The following is a 12583-nucleotide window of genomic DNA, read 5'->3' on the forward strand; positions in this document are numbered from 1 at the left end:
AGGCGTTCAAAAAATTTGTAGCTATTGGGACACCGCTGTGAAAGGTACCCGGCCGAAATTTCTTTGCACAAAAGGCAATCCCCAACCTGTACTCGATTGTGCAAAAGGAAGTAATGGCATGTCTGGCACACAGTGTTGGGGCAAGGGTCCATCTGACCACTGATACCTGGTCTGCAAATCACCTACACTGCGCATTGGGTAAACCTGCTCACGGCTGCCAAGCATGGAATGCGTGGCTCTGCAAAGGAGTTGGTGACACCACCACGACTTGCAGGCCTGCTGCTACCTCCTCTACTCCTCCAACTCCATCCTCTTCCATAACCTCCTCAGCTGAGTCCTCTTCTGCTGCTGAGTCCTCTTCTGCTGCTGCGTCTTGCTCCACATCAACGGCACCCCCCAGCTCCCCAGGTACTATTCCACATCCCGGATACGGCAGTGTCATGCCGTCTTGGGGTTGACTTGCCTGAAAGCAGAGAGTCACACCGGACCAGCACTCCTGTCCACCCTGAACGCACAGGTGGATCAGTGGCTGACTCCGCACCAACTGGAGATCGGCAAAGTGGTTAGTGACAGCGGAAGAAATTTGGTGGCGGCATTGAATTTGGGCAAGTTGACAAATGTGCCGTGCATGGCACATGTGTGTAATCTGATCGTACAACGCTTTGTGCATAAGTACCCAGGCTTACAGGACGTCCTGAAGCAAGCCAGGAAGGTGTGTGGCCATTTCAGGCGTTCCTGCACGACCATGGCGCACTTTTCAGATATCCAGCGGCGAAACAACATGCCAGTGAGGCGCTTGATTTGCGACAGCCCGACACGTTGTAATTCAACACTCCTAATGTTCGACCACCTGATCCAACAAGAAAAAGCCGTTAACGACTATTTGTATGACCCGGGGTGCTAGGACAGCCTCTGCGGAGCTGGGAATTTTTTGCCACGTTACTGGACGCTCATGCGCAATGCCTGTAGGCTCATGCATCCTTTTGAGGAGGTGACAAACCTAGTCAGTCGCACCGAAGGCACCATCAGCGACATCATACCATTTGTTTTCTTCCTGGGGCGTGCCCTGCGAAGAGTGCTGGATCAGGCTGTAGATGAGCGTGAAGAGGAAGAGGAAGAGTTGTGGTCACCATCACCACCAGAAACAGCCTTATCAGCATCACTTGCTGGACCTGCGGCAACGCTGGAAGAGGATTGTGAGGAAGAGGAGTCAGAGGAGGAATGTGGCTTTGAGGAGGAGGAGGAAGACCAACCACAACAGGCATCCCAGGGTGCTCGTTGTCACCTATCTGTAACCCGTGGTGTTGTACATGGCTGGGGGGAAGAAGATACCTTCAGTGAGATCACTGAGGATGAGGAACAGGACATGAGTAGCTCGGCATCCAACCTTGTGCAAATGGGGTCTTTCATGCTGTCGTGCCTGTTGAGGGACCCTCGTATAAAAAGGCTGAAGGAGAACGACCTGTACTGGGTGTCCACGCTACTAGACCCCCGGTATAAGCATAAAGTGCCTGAAATGTTACCGAATTACCGCAAGTCGGAAAGGATGCAGCAGTTCCAAAATAAATTAAAAAGTATGCTTTACACAGCGTATAAGGGTGATCTCACAGCACAACGGGAATCTAACAGGGGAAGAGGTTAAAGTAATCCTCCTCCTCCCACCACCACGCCGGCAAGGACAGGACGCTTTACAGACGTGTTGTTGATGGAGGACATGCGGAGCTTTTTAAGTCCTACGCATCGCCACAGCCCTTCAGGGTCCACCCTCAGAGAACGACTCGACCGACAGGTAGCAGACTACCTCGCCTTAACTGCAGATATCGACACTCTAAGGAGCGATGAACCCCTTGACTACTGGGTGTGCAGGCTTGACCTATGGCCTGAGCTATCGCAAATTGGGATAGAACTTCTGGCCTGCCCCACTTCAAGTGTCCTGTCAGAAAGGACCTTCAGTGCAGCAGGAGGTATTGTCACTGAGAAGAGAAGTCGCCTAGGTCAAAAAAGTCTAGATTACCTCACCTTTATTAAGATGAATGAGGGATGGATCCCGAAGGGACTGACAGTGGGCGATACATTCGACTAAAAAAGGCCTGATGAGATGAGCTGCCTTGGGCTAAAAATGGTCCACACGCTGCTGTATTTTATCTCTGAATGCCGGATGACTTGCACGACTTATCCGCCACCAACTAGGGTTCAAGCCGCAATGTTTTAGGGCACTTTCTGCCTGGGAAACAAACATAAATTTTTCTAGTCGCTGCTACAGCAGCGGCTGCAACAATACCTAATTTTTCAGGCATGTGTACATGCCTAATTTTTCTGGCCTCTGGTGCTGCACTGTGGCTTCAAAAACCAAACCAAAAAAAAGGCACATAACAGGGATTAAACTGATAGGAATAGTACTAGTTAACACACCACTCCTATCTGGTGGCACATTAGATTGCACGCGCAGTGCCCCAAATTTGAAGTAGGAGGACCGACCAAGAATCTTTTTCCATCTCCCGGTTCCTAAAATCGATGCCATATACACGTCCCCTGATAGGGGGCGTAACAGGGATTAAACTGATAAGAATAGAACTACTTAACACACCACTCCTATCTGGTGGCACATTAGATTGCATGCAAAGTGCCCCAAATTTGAAGTAGGAGGACCGACCAAGCATCTTTTTCCATCTCCCGATTCCTAAAATCGATGCCATATACACGTTTCCTGATAGGGGACGTAACAGGGATTAAACTGATAGGAATAGTACTACTTAACACACCAGTCAGTCAGAGTCAGAGGAGGAAGGTGGCTTTGAGGAGGTGGAAGACCAAACACAGCAGGCGTCCCAGGGGGCTTGTCACCTTTCGGGGACCCTTGGTGTTGTACGTGGCTGGGTGGAGGAAGAGACCTTCAATGACATCAGTGAAGACAAGGAACGGGACATGGCTAGCTTGGTATCCAACCTTGTGCAAATGGGGAGTTTGCGGTTGTGCAAATGGACTGTTTGCGGTTGTTTGCGGTGCGTTAAAGGGACAGTCTAGGCCAAAATAAACTTTCATGATTCAGATAGAGCATGTAATTTTAAACAATTTTCCAATTTACTTTTATCACCAATTTTGCTTTGTTCTCTTGGTATTCTTAGTTGAAAGCTTATGCTAAATTTCTTAGACCTTGAAGCCCACCTCTTTCAGATTGCATTTTAACAGAGGGTGTTAGTTCACGTATTTCATATAGATAACACTGTGCTCGTGCACGAGAAGTTATCTGGGAGCAGGCACTGATTGGCTAGACTGCAAGTCTGTCAAAAGAACTGAAAAAAGGGGCAGTTTGCAGAGGCTTAGATACAAGATAATCACAGAGGTTAAACGTATATTATTATAAATGTGTTAGTTATGCAAAACTGGGAAATGGGTAATAAAGGGATTATCTATCTTTTAAAACAATAAAAATTCTGGTGTAGACTGTCCCTTTAAACGGGGAGTTTGGTCTGTCACTGTGAAGCGGGCGTAACCCTTACACTACCTGATCGATACAACATCATACCTGATGTTTTAAAGCACGTTATTCCAAACAATTTAGGAATGTTAGGTGATTTATGCCCTTTATGGATTAAAACCAGACTCTGCATCAACTATGTAATTTTCAATGGGAGTTTTGCCATGGATCCCCCTCCGGCATGCCACAGTCCAGGTGTTAGTCCCCTTGAAACAACTTTTCCATCACTATTGTGGCCAGAAAGAGTCCCTGTGGGTTTTAAAGTTCGCCTGCCTATTGAAGTCTATTGCGGTTCGCCCGGTTCGCCCGTTCGCGAACAGTTGTGGAAGTTCGCTTCGCCGTTCGCGAACCCAAATTTTTATGTTCGCGACATCACTACCAACGACCACAAAAGTAAAAAAAAAAATCCTTTCCCCCAATAATGAGGGTTTAACATACTAATTTTTTATAAGCTCGTATTCAACTCATATTCAGCTGCAAAATCAGTGCTTTTCTTAAATTGCTAATGAATCCAAATCAACTTCAGCACTATGTACCCCACCCAGGCAGTACAGTGCATTATTGTCAGCAATAAACTTAGTATGCCTAATCACAAAAAAGTTAAATCCATGACCGCTCTCCCAAGTTCCCTATTCATCTTCTTCCTCTGGTAAACTATTGTGCCTCACTTTCAGTCATTTTGAACCAACTATCCAACCAATCCTTCAGTTATCCTTTCCTTTTGACAAAATCAAGGCCTGATAATGCTCCCAGGTCATTATCATTGAGATGCAAGAGCACCACGTGCAGCCGCCCCACCTTCTGTGAACCTCTTGGCTTTGGAGTTCCCAACAGAGGTCTCTGCAGACCAAGCACCTGATAACCACTCTAGATGCAGGAACACCCAGCTGTTGCCCTTTCCGGAGATGTGACAGCACCAATTGTATCCCTATGAGCAAATTAAAGGGACAGTCTACACCTTAGTCATCTTAAAGTCTTAGATCACCATCACCCTATATGCTGAATATATCGGCTCAACAAATCCTGCATAGCTACACTGGTTGCTACTCTCGTGTGGAAAGATTGCAAAACTATAAGTGAGGTGAATCTGTCAAAGTTGCTACCCAACCAAAACTGAAATTCAACTGATAGAAACAAAGTTACACCTGGCTGCCTAACTCTGAGGGACCCTTTAATATTACGCACTGGACAATATTTGTGCTCTGCATGGGTGTGTAGAAAGATCCATGCATTTTATTGCTTCCTTGTCTCGATTTTAATATTAATAACGGTTAACGCTAATACTAGGCATTCTTAATCACTCATCCCATGAGAACCACTAGCAGGCGCAACAAACTCACTAAACCTTTAAGTCCCAGAAAATGCAAATATAGATGCAGCAAGAAATAAAAGGACTTCATATGGTAGAGGGTAATGGGTCCTCTCCTATCTTGTAATTTGTGTCTGTGTGTGTCGGCACTTATATGCTCCAAAAGTCAATATCCAATGATGAAACAAATATTCAGTATGTAAGTTCAATTATAATATCTATTACAGGCTAATGTGAGCCAAAGGATTTCCCTCCTCCTCACCTTACCTCTAATACAAGATGAAAACACTGCCAAATCTCGAATGGCCTCTGTACAAAGTGGCGACCTTTCACTTGCTCGTGAACCAGTCCGGTAATACACAACCGATGCATGACTGATCCGGACAACTGTACACTCTGACTGGTGGCGTGTGACGTCATCGAACATCTCTGACTTCCGGTTTCTAGACCTCCCTCTCGGTCTCTGTAGTGCTGCGTACAGCCAGGTAAGGTGGTTGGGAACGATGGATACAGGGAACGATATCCATAAGACACTGTGCGACCTCTGTTTCAGAATATCCAAACAGTGCAAAGAAAGAGGTGCACTCGTAGTCGCAGGAATCAGTGTAGAAAAACTTTATTGTAGAGTAAAAGCTTCTTCCCATTGGAAGGTAAACAAACAGTAAAGTACAAGTGGCAATGTGAGCGGTGAGAGCTCCACTCCAGGGACTGACTTCTGACGCGTTTCGGCTCACAAGACTCTCCTATCTTGTACCCTAACATCAGCATGACCCCAGCTCCTAATAACGAGTCACGTGAGAGACAACTACATAAAGATAGATAATCCTAACAGGTTATTGAAAAATGGCACTGCCACCAACCTGTTGTGCACAAACCCTCTCAAAATTTTCCTGTGGAACCTCATGCCATAATCCCACTAGGGTGCACAGGAGATATAGGGAGGGTACCTATCTATCTTGTTCATATATTTCAATAGAGCCTAAGCTTAGATAGACCAATACTCAAAATTGAAAGAAGCCAAATTTAGAAGCAGAACTGCCACTCCTTGTATGTTTATGGCCTACACAAACGTTTAGGACCTGTACCATCTTCTAATCTCTCTCTTAGTTTAAACGCCTATATAGACAACTTAAAATGTTAACATAATGGTCCTTTAAGTTTTTTTTTTAACTATTTCAGATTTGTGGATAGCATAGAATTAGTGCATCAGGTACAGGTGTGTGTCACCCTTCAGAGCTACTTACCATGTGAGACATTGTTCAGATGATTCCACAGAAGAGATTACCTACATGCAGATTATAGCAGTGGATGACACTGCCCTTATAGCCCCTTTCCCAGCAGTTATGTCCCCTGACTGAAGTCTCCTCTGCTTACAATTCAAGGTTGCTATTGCTACCAGGGGAGAATGGTCAGGGCTGATGCCAGGAAAGCAACCATCATATGCTCTGCCGGGAGACTCCCCAGTTTACTACAAACAGCAGCCATAGCCACTGGGGAGACACAGGCAGAGCCAATGTCATGAAGGCCACTACTACTTCACCAGAAGTACTACTGCTACTTCACCAAACTCTGACCAAGCCTAACAAAAGAAAAGAGGGAGAGGGAAAACCCATGCAGCCTCTTAGAACCCAGAGAGGAGAAATCAAAGTGGTAGCTTGAGCCCTGGTCTCCCCAAAATTAGATAAAGGATCCATCTGGAGAACAGCTCCATAGGAATAAGAATGAGACTCAGAGAAGGAAGCCCTGGAATAAAGGAGTGGGAGTCTGGAGTAGGGAGATAGATTCCTCCACTTGTGCTGTACTTATGTCTTTTGCAGCATCTTAGTGTCTATCAGGGCTCTGTGACTAATTGTGGTTTCTCTTAGGGAGATTTGAAGTCTGTCTTGTGTGCACCATACTAGAAAAAAACCTCATGAACCAAGAGGCAATAAAAGGGACTGTTGGATTATAAAAAAGCGAGGACAGCCCACCCTTTAATTTGCAACAAACAGTCTACTCACACGTGCCCGGATTCCAAGTTGCGGGGTAAATCCATTGCAAACACACTGTGCGCAATGTGGCTGTAACGCAATCTCCATTGCACCGCCATTACAAGTTGCAATAAAACTTTCTTTTCCCGTGCTTTATGCTGCCCACATACAGCACACAAACCAAGTTCCGACTTGACGTGCTCGTGCACGTATTCCCCCATAGAAATCATAGGAGAAAAAATGTTGGAAAAAATCTAACACCTGCGATTGCGAAATCACCATCGCATTTTCGCATTTCCCATTAAAGTTTATGGAGAAAAGAAAGTTATCAAAAAACCTAACACCCTAACATAAGCCCCTAGTCTAAAAAAAACTAAACCGCCGTCTCCCACATCGCCAACACTAAATAAACCTATTAACCCCTAAACCGCCGTCCCCCACATCGCCTGTAATAAATAAACCTATTAACCCCTAAACCGCCGTCCCCCACATCGCCTGTAATAAATAAACCTATTAACCCCTAAACCGTCTTCTCCCGACATCGCCAACACTAAATATACCTATTAACCCCTAAACCACTGTCCCCATACATCGCATCTACCTAAATTAAACTATTAACCCCTAAACCTAACACCCCCTAACTTTAACAAAATAAAAAATACACCTAAATTAAAGTTAAAATATACTAACTACCTTAAAATAAATAACAATTTACCTGTGAAACATAATTAAAACCTAAGCTTAAACTAAAAACAAACCTAACCTTACTTGTTTTACAAAAATAAATAATAATAAAAAAGGCTACATTACTAAAAAAAAAAAAACTATCAAAAATAATAAAACCTAATATTACCAAAAAAATAATAACATTACAAAAATAAAATAAACAATAAAATTACAAAAAATAAAGTTACCATTACAAAAAATAACAAAGAAAATTATCCGAAATAATAAAAATGATACCTATTCTAATACACCCCCCCAAAAAAACAAAACCCTAATCTAAAAATAAACTACCAATAGCCGTTAAAAGGGCCTTTTAAAGGGCATTGCCCCAAAGCTAAGTACAAAATGTATATTGAATGTAGGGCTTATTCCCAGATAACTGCCAACCTCACTGGTTGCCCTCTCACCTAAATGCAACTAGATAAATCACAAAATACAAAAAATGGAGGTGGCGCATACAGCGATCTGGTAATCTCAGTTTAATATAAAATGATACGCAATGTAGTAGTTTAAAAAAATGCAATAAAATTTAATGTTAACTCAAACATATAACCATTAGAAACCGGTGTCAATCATACGTCATAAACAACACATGCAAAAGATATTCTTATAGCAGTTTAAAATAATGATAACTTAAAATCAGTTACTCCAGGGGCAGAACCACCATTAGTGCAGCAGGTGCGGTCGCACCAGGGCCAAGGAGCTGATGGGGTCCATAGCAGCCAGTCTATACATATGGTGCAGACAGTCTATACATATGGTGCAGCCAGTCTATACATATGGTGCAGCCAGTCTATACATATGGTGCAGCCAGTCTATACATATGGTGCAGCCAGTCTATACATATGGTGCAGCCAGTCTATACATATGGTGCAGACAGTCTATACATATGGTGCAGCCAGTCTATACATATGGTGCAACCAGTCTATACATATGGTGCAGACAGGCTATACATATGGTGCAGCCAGTCTATACATATGGTGCAGACAGTCTATACATATGGTGCAGACAGTCTATACATATGGTGCAGACAGTCTATACATACTGTATGGTGCAGACAGTCTATACATATGGTGCAGACAGTCTATACATATGGTGCAGCCAGTCTATACATATGGTGCAGACAGGCTATACATATGGTGCAGACAGGCTATACATATGGTGCAGACAGTCTATACATATGGTGCAGACAGTCTATACATATGGTGCAGACAGTCTATACATATGGTGCAGACAGTCTATACATATGGTGCAGACAGTCTATACATATGGCGCAGACAGTCTATACATATGGCGCAGACAGTCTATACATATGGCGCAGACAGTCTATACATATGGCGCAGACAGTCTATACATATGGCGCAGACAGTCTATACATATGGCGCAGACAGTCTATACATATGGCGCAGACAGTCTATACATATGGCGCAGACAGTCTATACATATTGCGCAGACAGTCTATACATATGGCGCAGACAGGCTATACATATGGCGCAGACAGGCTATACATATGGCGCAGCCAGTCTATACATATGGCGCAGCCAGTCTATACATATGGCGCAGCCAGTCTATACATATGGCGCAGCCAGTCTATACATATGGCGCAGACAGTCTATACATATGGCGCAGCCAGTCTATACATATGGCGCAGCCAGTCTATACATATTGCGCAGACAGTCTATACATATGGCGCAGACAGGCTATACATATGGCGCAGACAGGCTATACATATGGCGCAGACAGGCTATACATATGGCGCAGCCAGTCTATACATATGGCGCAGACAGTCTATACATATGGCGCAGACAGTCTATACATATGGTATGTGCAGAATACGTACAATTCAAACGCAGAGGAGCCTTTTATTCGTGCAGCTTGCAGCTCCATCTATCTATCCTCATAATCATTATACAGAGCAGCATGAATAGTGTTAATATTGCTTACTACTGAAGTATCTTTGGGGGGCCAAAACATTTTTTTTGCACCAGGGCCCTCTGTTGAGTAGGTTCGCTACTGAGTTACTTAACATCGGTGTTAGGGCCCAAAATCATAATTCCCAAATGAGCAGGCCTCTAACGTGATGTTGATTTTGAAAGTCTTAACAGGAGTTAAACCACAAAACTATATAGAGTTCTGTGTGGTAACTAAATACTTCAGTCCCGCTCACACTGTATTAGATTAACAGAGCTGTATGTTACCTTTGCTCTCCACTTCTATACAGATAGTGTAGCTTGCTCCGCTGGTCAGTGCTGCTTACACTGAATCCAAATTACAGACTGAGAGCTCTGGCTTAGACTTCAGATTCCTACCGTTTCAGTTTTGAATTACTCTTTTACTGTTGCAGTCCTGGGTGTCCTCCTTAGTTCTAGTAAAACTGCAATGAATCAGCTGTAATGGATATCATCTTGCCGAAGTGATTGGTCAGAAGGATTCACGGGATCACAGACTTGATTAACCCGGAGCTCTCAGTGTTTAATTTTTATTCAGTGTAAGCAGCACTGACCAGCGGAGCAAGCTACACTATGGCGGTATAGGGGTTAATAGGTTTATTTATTAAATATACTTATAGATGGGGAGAAGAAAATACAGTATATTGTAAATTCTTAATTGTATAAGGTGCAGACCCTGAAAAACAAATTAAAGATTATAGGCAAGAAAGAAAATAGAGAATATATATATTCTCATAAAAAGACACACCAATACTAGAGGATAGCACCACCCATCCGGTGGTTCCGGCTAACATAGATAATAATTAGGATCTATGTTCATCCTAAGCAAGTACATGGTGAAGGTGCATAGTTATATTCACATAAAGAATATAAAGCGGTGCGAATGAAAGCATATAGTATACAATGCCTATAACAAATAAAGAAGGTTTATTTATTAGTTACGATGTGGGTGTGGCGGTTTAGGGGTTAATAGGTTTATTAATTAGTTGTGATGAGGGCATGGCAATTTAGAGGTTGATAGTGTAGTTTATTGGTGTTAGTGTACTTTGTAACATATTTTTTATGTGTTTTAGGAAACTTTTTAGTTTCGCAAAACACATAACTACAGGTCTTTGAATGCGGAATGGATTGTTGCGGTAAAGGCCATAACGATCGAGGAAAAGCCATACCGCGCGACTTGTAATATCAAGTAGGTGATCATTCCGCACGCAAAGACCATATCGCACTTGTAATCCGGGCCACTCACTGCAGGTTCCAAGTTGCCAACCCATAAAGGGACATGAACCCATAAAATTATTTCATGATTCAGAGAGAGAATACAACATTAAACAACTTTCCAATTTACTTCTATTATCCTATTTGCATCATTCACTTGATATTCTTTGTTGAAGAAGCAGCAATGCAATACTGGGAGCTCGCTGAATGCAATAACATGAGTCATTTATGAAAAGCCACCAATCAGCAGCTTCTAAGTCTACCTAGGTATCCCTTTTTACAAACAATATAAGGAGAACAAAACAAATTAGATAATAGAAGTAAAATTAAAAGTTGTTTAAAATCACATGTTCTGTCTGAATCATGAAAGAAAAAAAAGTATTTTATGTCCCTTTAAGTGTGTTTCAGACCCACAAGGGGTCCTCTACTGGCTTAATCTGCAATAATATGTATGTGTTACTTTAATGATGCCTTGCCTGAAGTTCTAATGTAGCCCAGTATTATGTTTTAGTGTTTAGTGCCAGCTGCCCTCCACAATAATACTGGACCAGCTGTTGGTAACTAGGCATGATAGCAGCTCAGTAACACAGGTATAGCTAAAGACATTCCTTAAAGCCCACCTATTCAGAGAGGCTTACCATCTCTCCTCTGTTTGTCATCCTACCCAAAATAAATCTTGATCTTACCTTGACTCACTGCTGCAACTACAATCCACGTGACAAGCTACCCCAAACCTTATGTCTCTGCACCCTCAACCTGTAGATTGTAAGCTCCTCGAAGCAGGGCCCTTCTCCTCCTGTACTAGATGTGTTTAGTCTGTTTATTTCTTATTACAAATGTCGTTGTACACCCCTATCTATGTACCCAGAGCTACAGAATAGTGTGGTGTTCTACAAATAATTGATGATAAAAATAAGAATTTGAGGACTGGTGCTGTAAAATGCTGATATAAAGTGTGTTATAGGGAAAGTGTAATAGCAATGTGAAATGAGACCTGTGCCAGATATAGAGCCCTAGTAAAATAATATGGTGAAATATGCCAGGTGAAGTATTCTATACCCACGTGACCGGCATGATAGGCTGAGCTTGTGATGAGGGTAAATCTAGTAACATCAATATTACCTCCGTATCATGTGTATTATCTACTGTAAGTGACCATTATAAAGAACGTGTGTTGTGTGTGTCTTCTCTATCAAATGTTTTCTTTATTATTTGTTGCTCTGAAATTTTCAAAGATTTGCTGCATTTTCTTTCAGTAAAACTGTATTTAAAATAATTTCCTGAAAATTTAATAATAATAATAATAATAATAATATTTCTGTGTTGCTGGTGTGGGTACTTAGGGCACAATTTATGACTTTAGGGAGCTTGCTAGAGGGTCACTGTTGATTTATTTCCTAAGATATGGTGAGTCCACGGCTTGAGTAATTACTGTTGGGAATATTACTCCTGGCCAGCAGGAGGAGGCAAAGAGCACCACAGTAAAACTGTTAAGTATCACTCCCTTACCCACAACCCCCAGTCATTCTCTTTGCCTTCGTACATGGAGGAGGTGAAGATTTTGGTATCTGATAAAATATTATTCTATGAAACGAGGAAAAAGAAATGCTGGGTCTTTTGGTAAATATACACAGTTTATTAGGAGCAGGCTTCCATAAAAGACATCAGGTAAGCTCCTATCTAATGCGTTTCGCGCATGGGCACATGCGCGTCATCAGAGATATTGGTCCCTACTGCTGGGGGTCAATTTAAAGGCGTAAAGAGCCAATCAGCAGGTGTGTTAGTATTAACCCTTTTTGTGTATAATAAACTGTATAGGCTGGTAATTAAAGGGAAACACACCAGGATACACCTGATAGTCAAAACGATAGCTCTAACCTGTTACATTGCTCCCCAGCAGAAAGAGACACACAAGAACAGAATCAAACATATAACA

The sequence above is a fragment of the Bombina bombina genome, chromosome 11 (genome assembly GCF_027579735.1).
Source record: "Bombina bombina isolate aBomBom1 chromosome 11, aBomBom1.pri, whole genome shotgun sequence".
Lineage (NCBI taxonomy): Eukaryota > Metazoa > Chordata > Amphibia > Anura > Bombinatoridae > Bombina > Bombina bombina.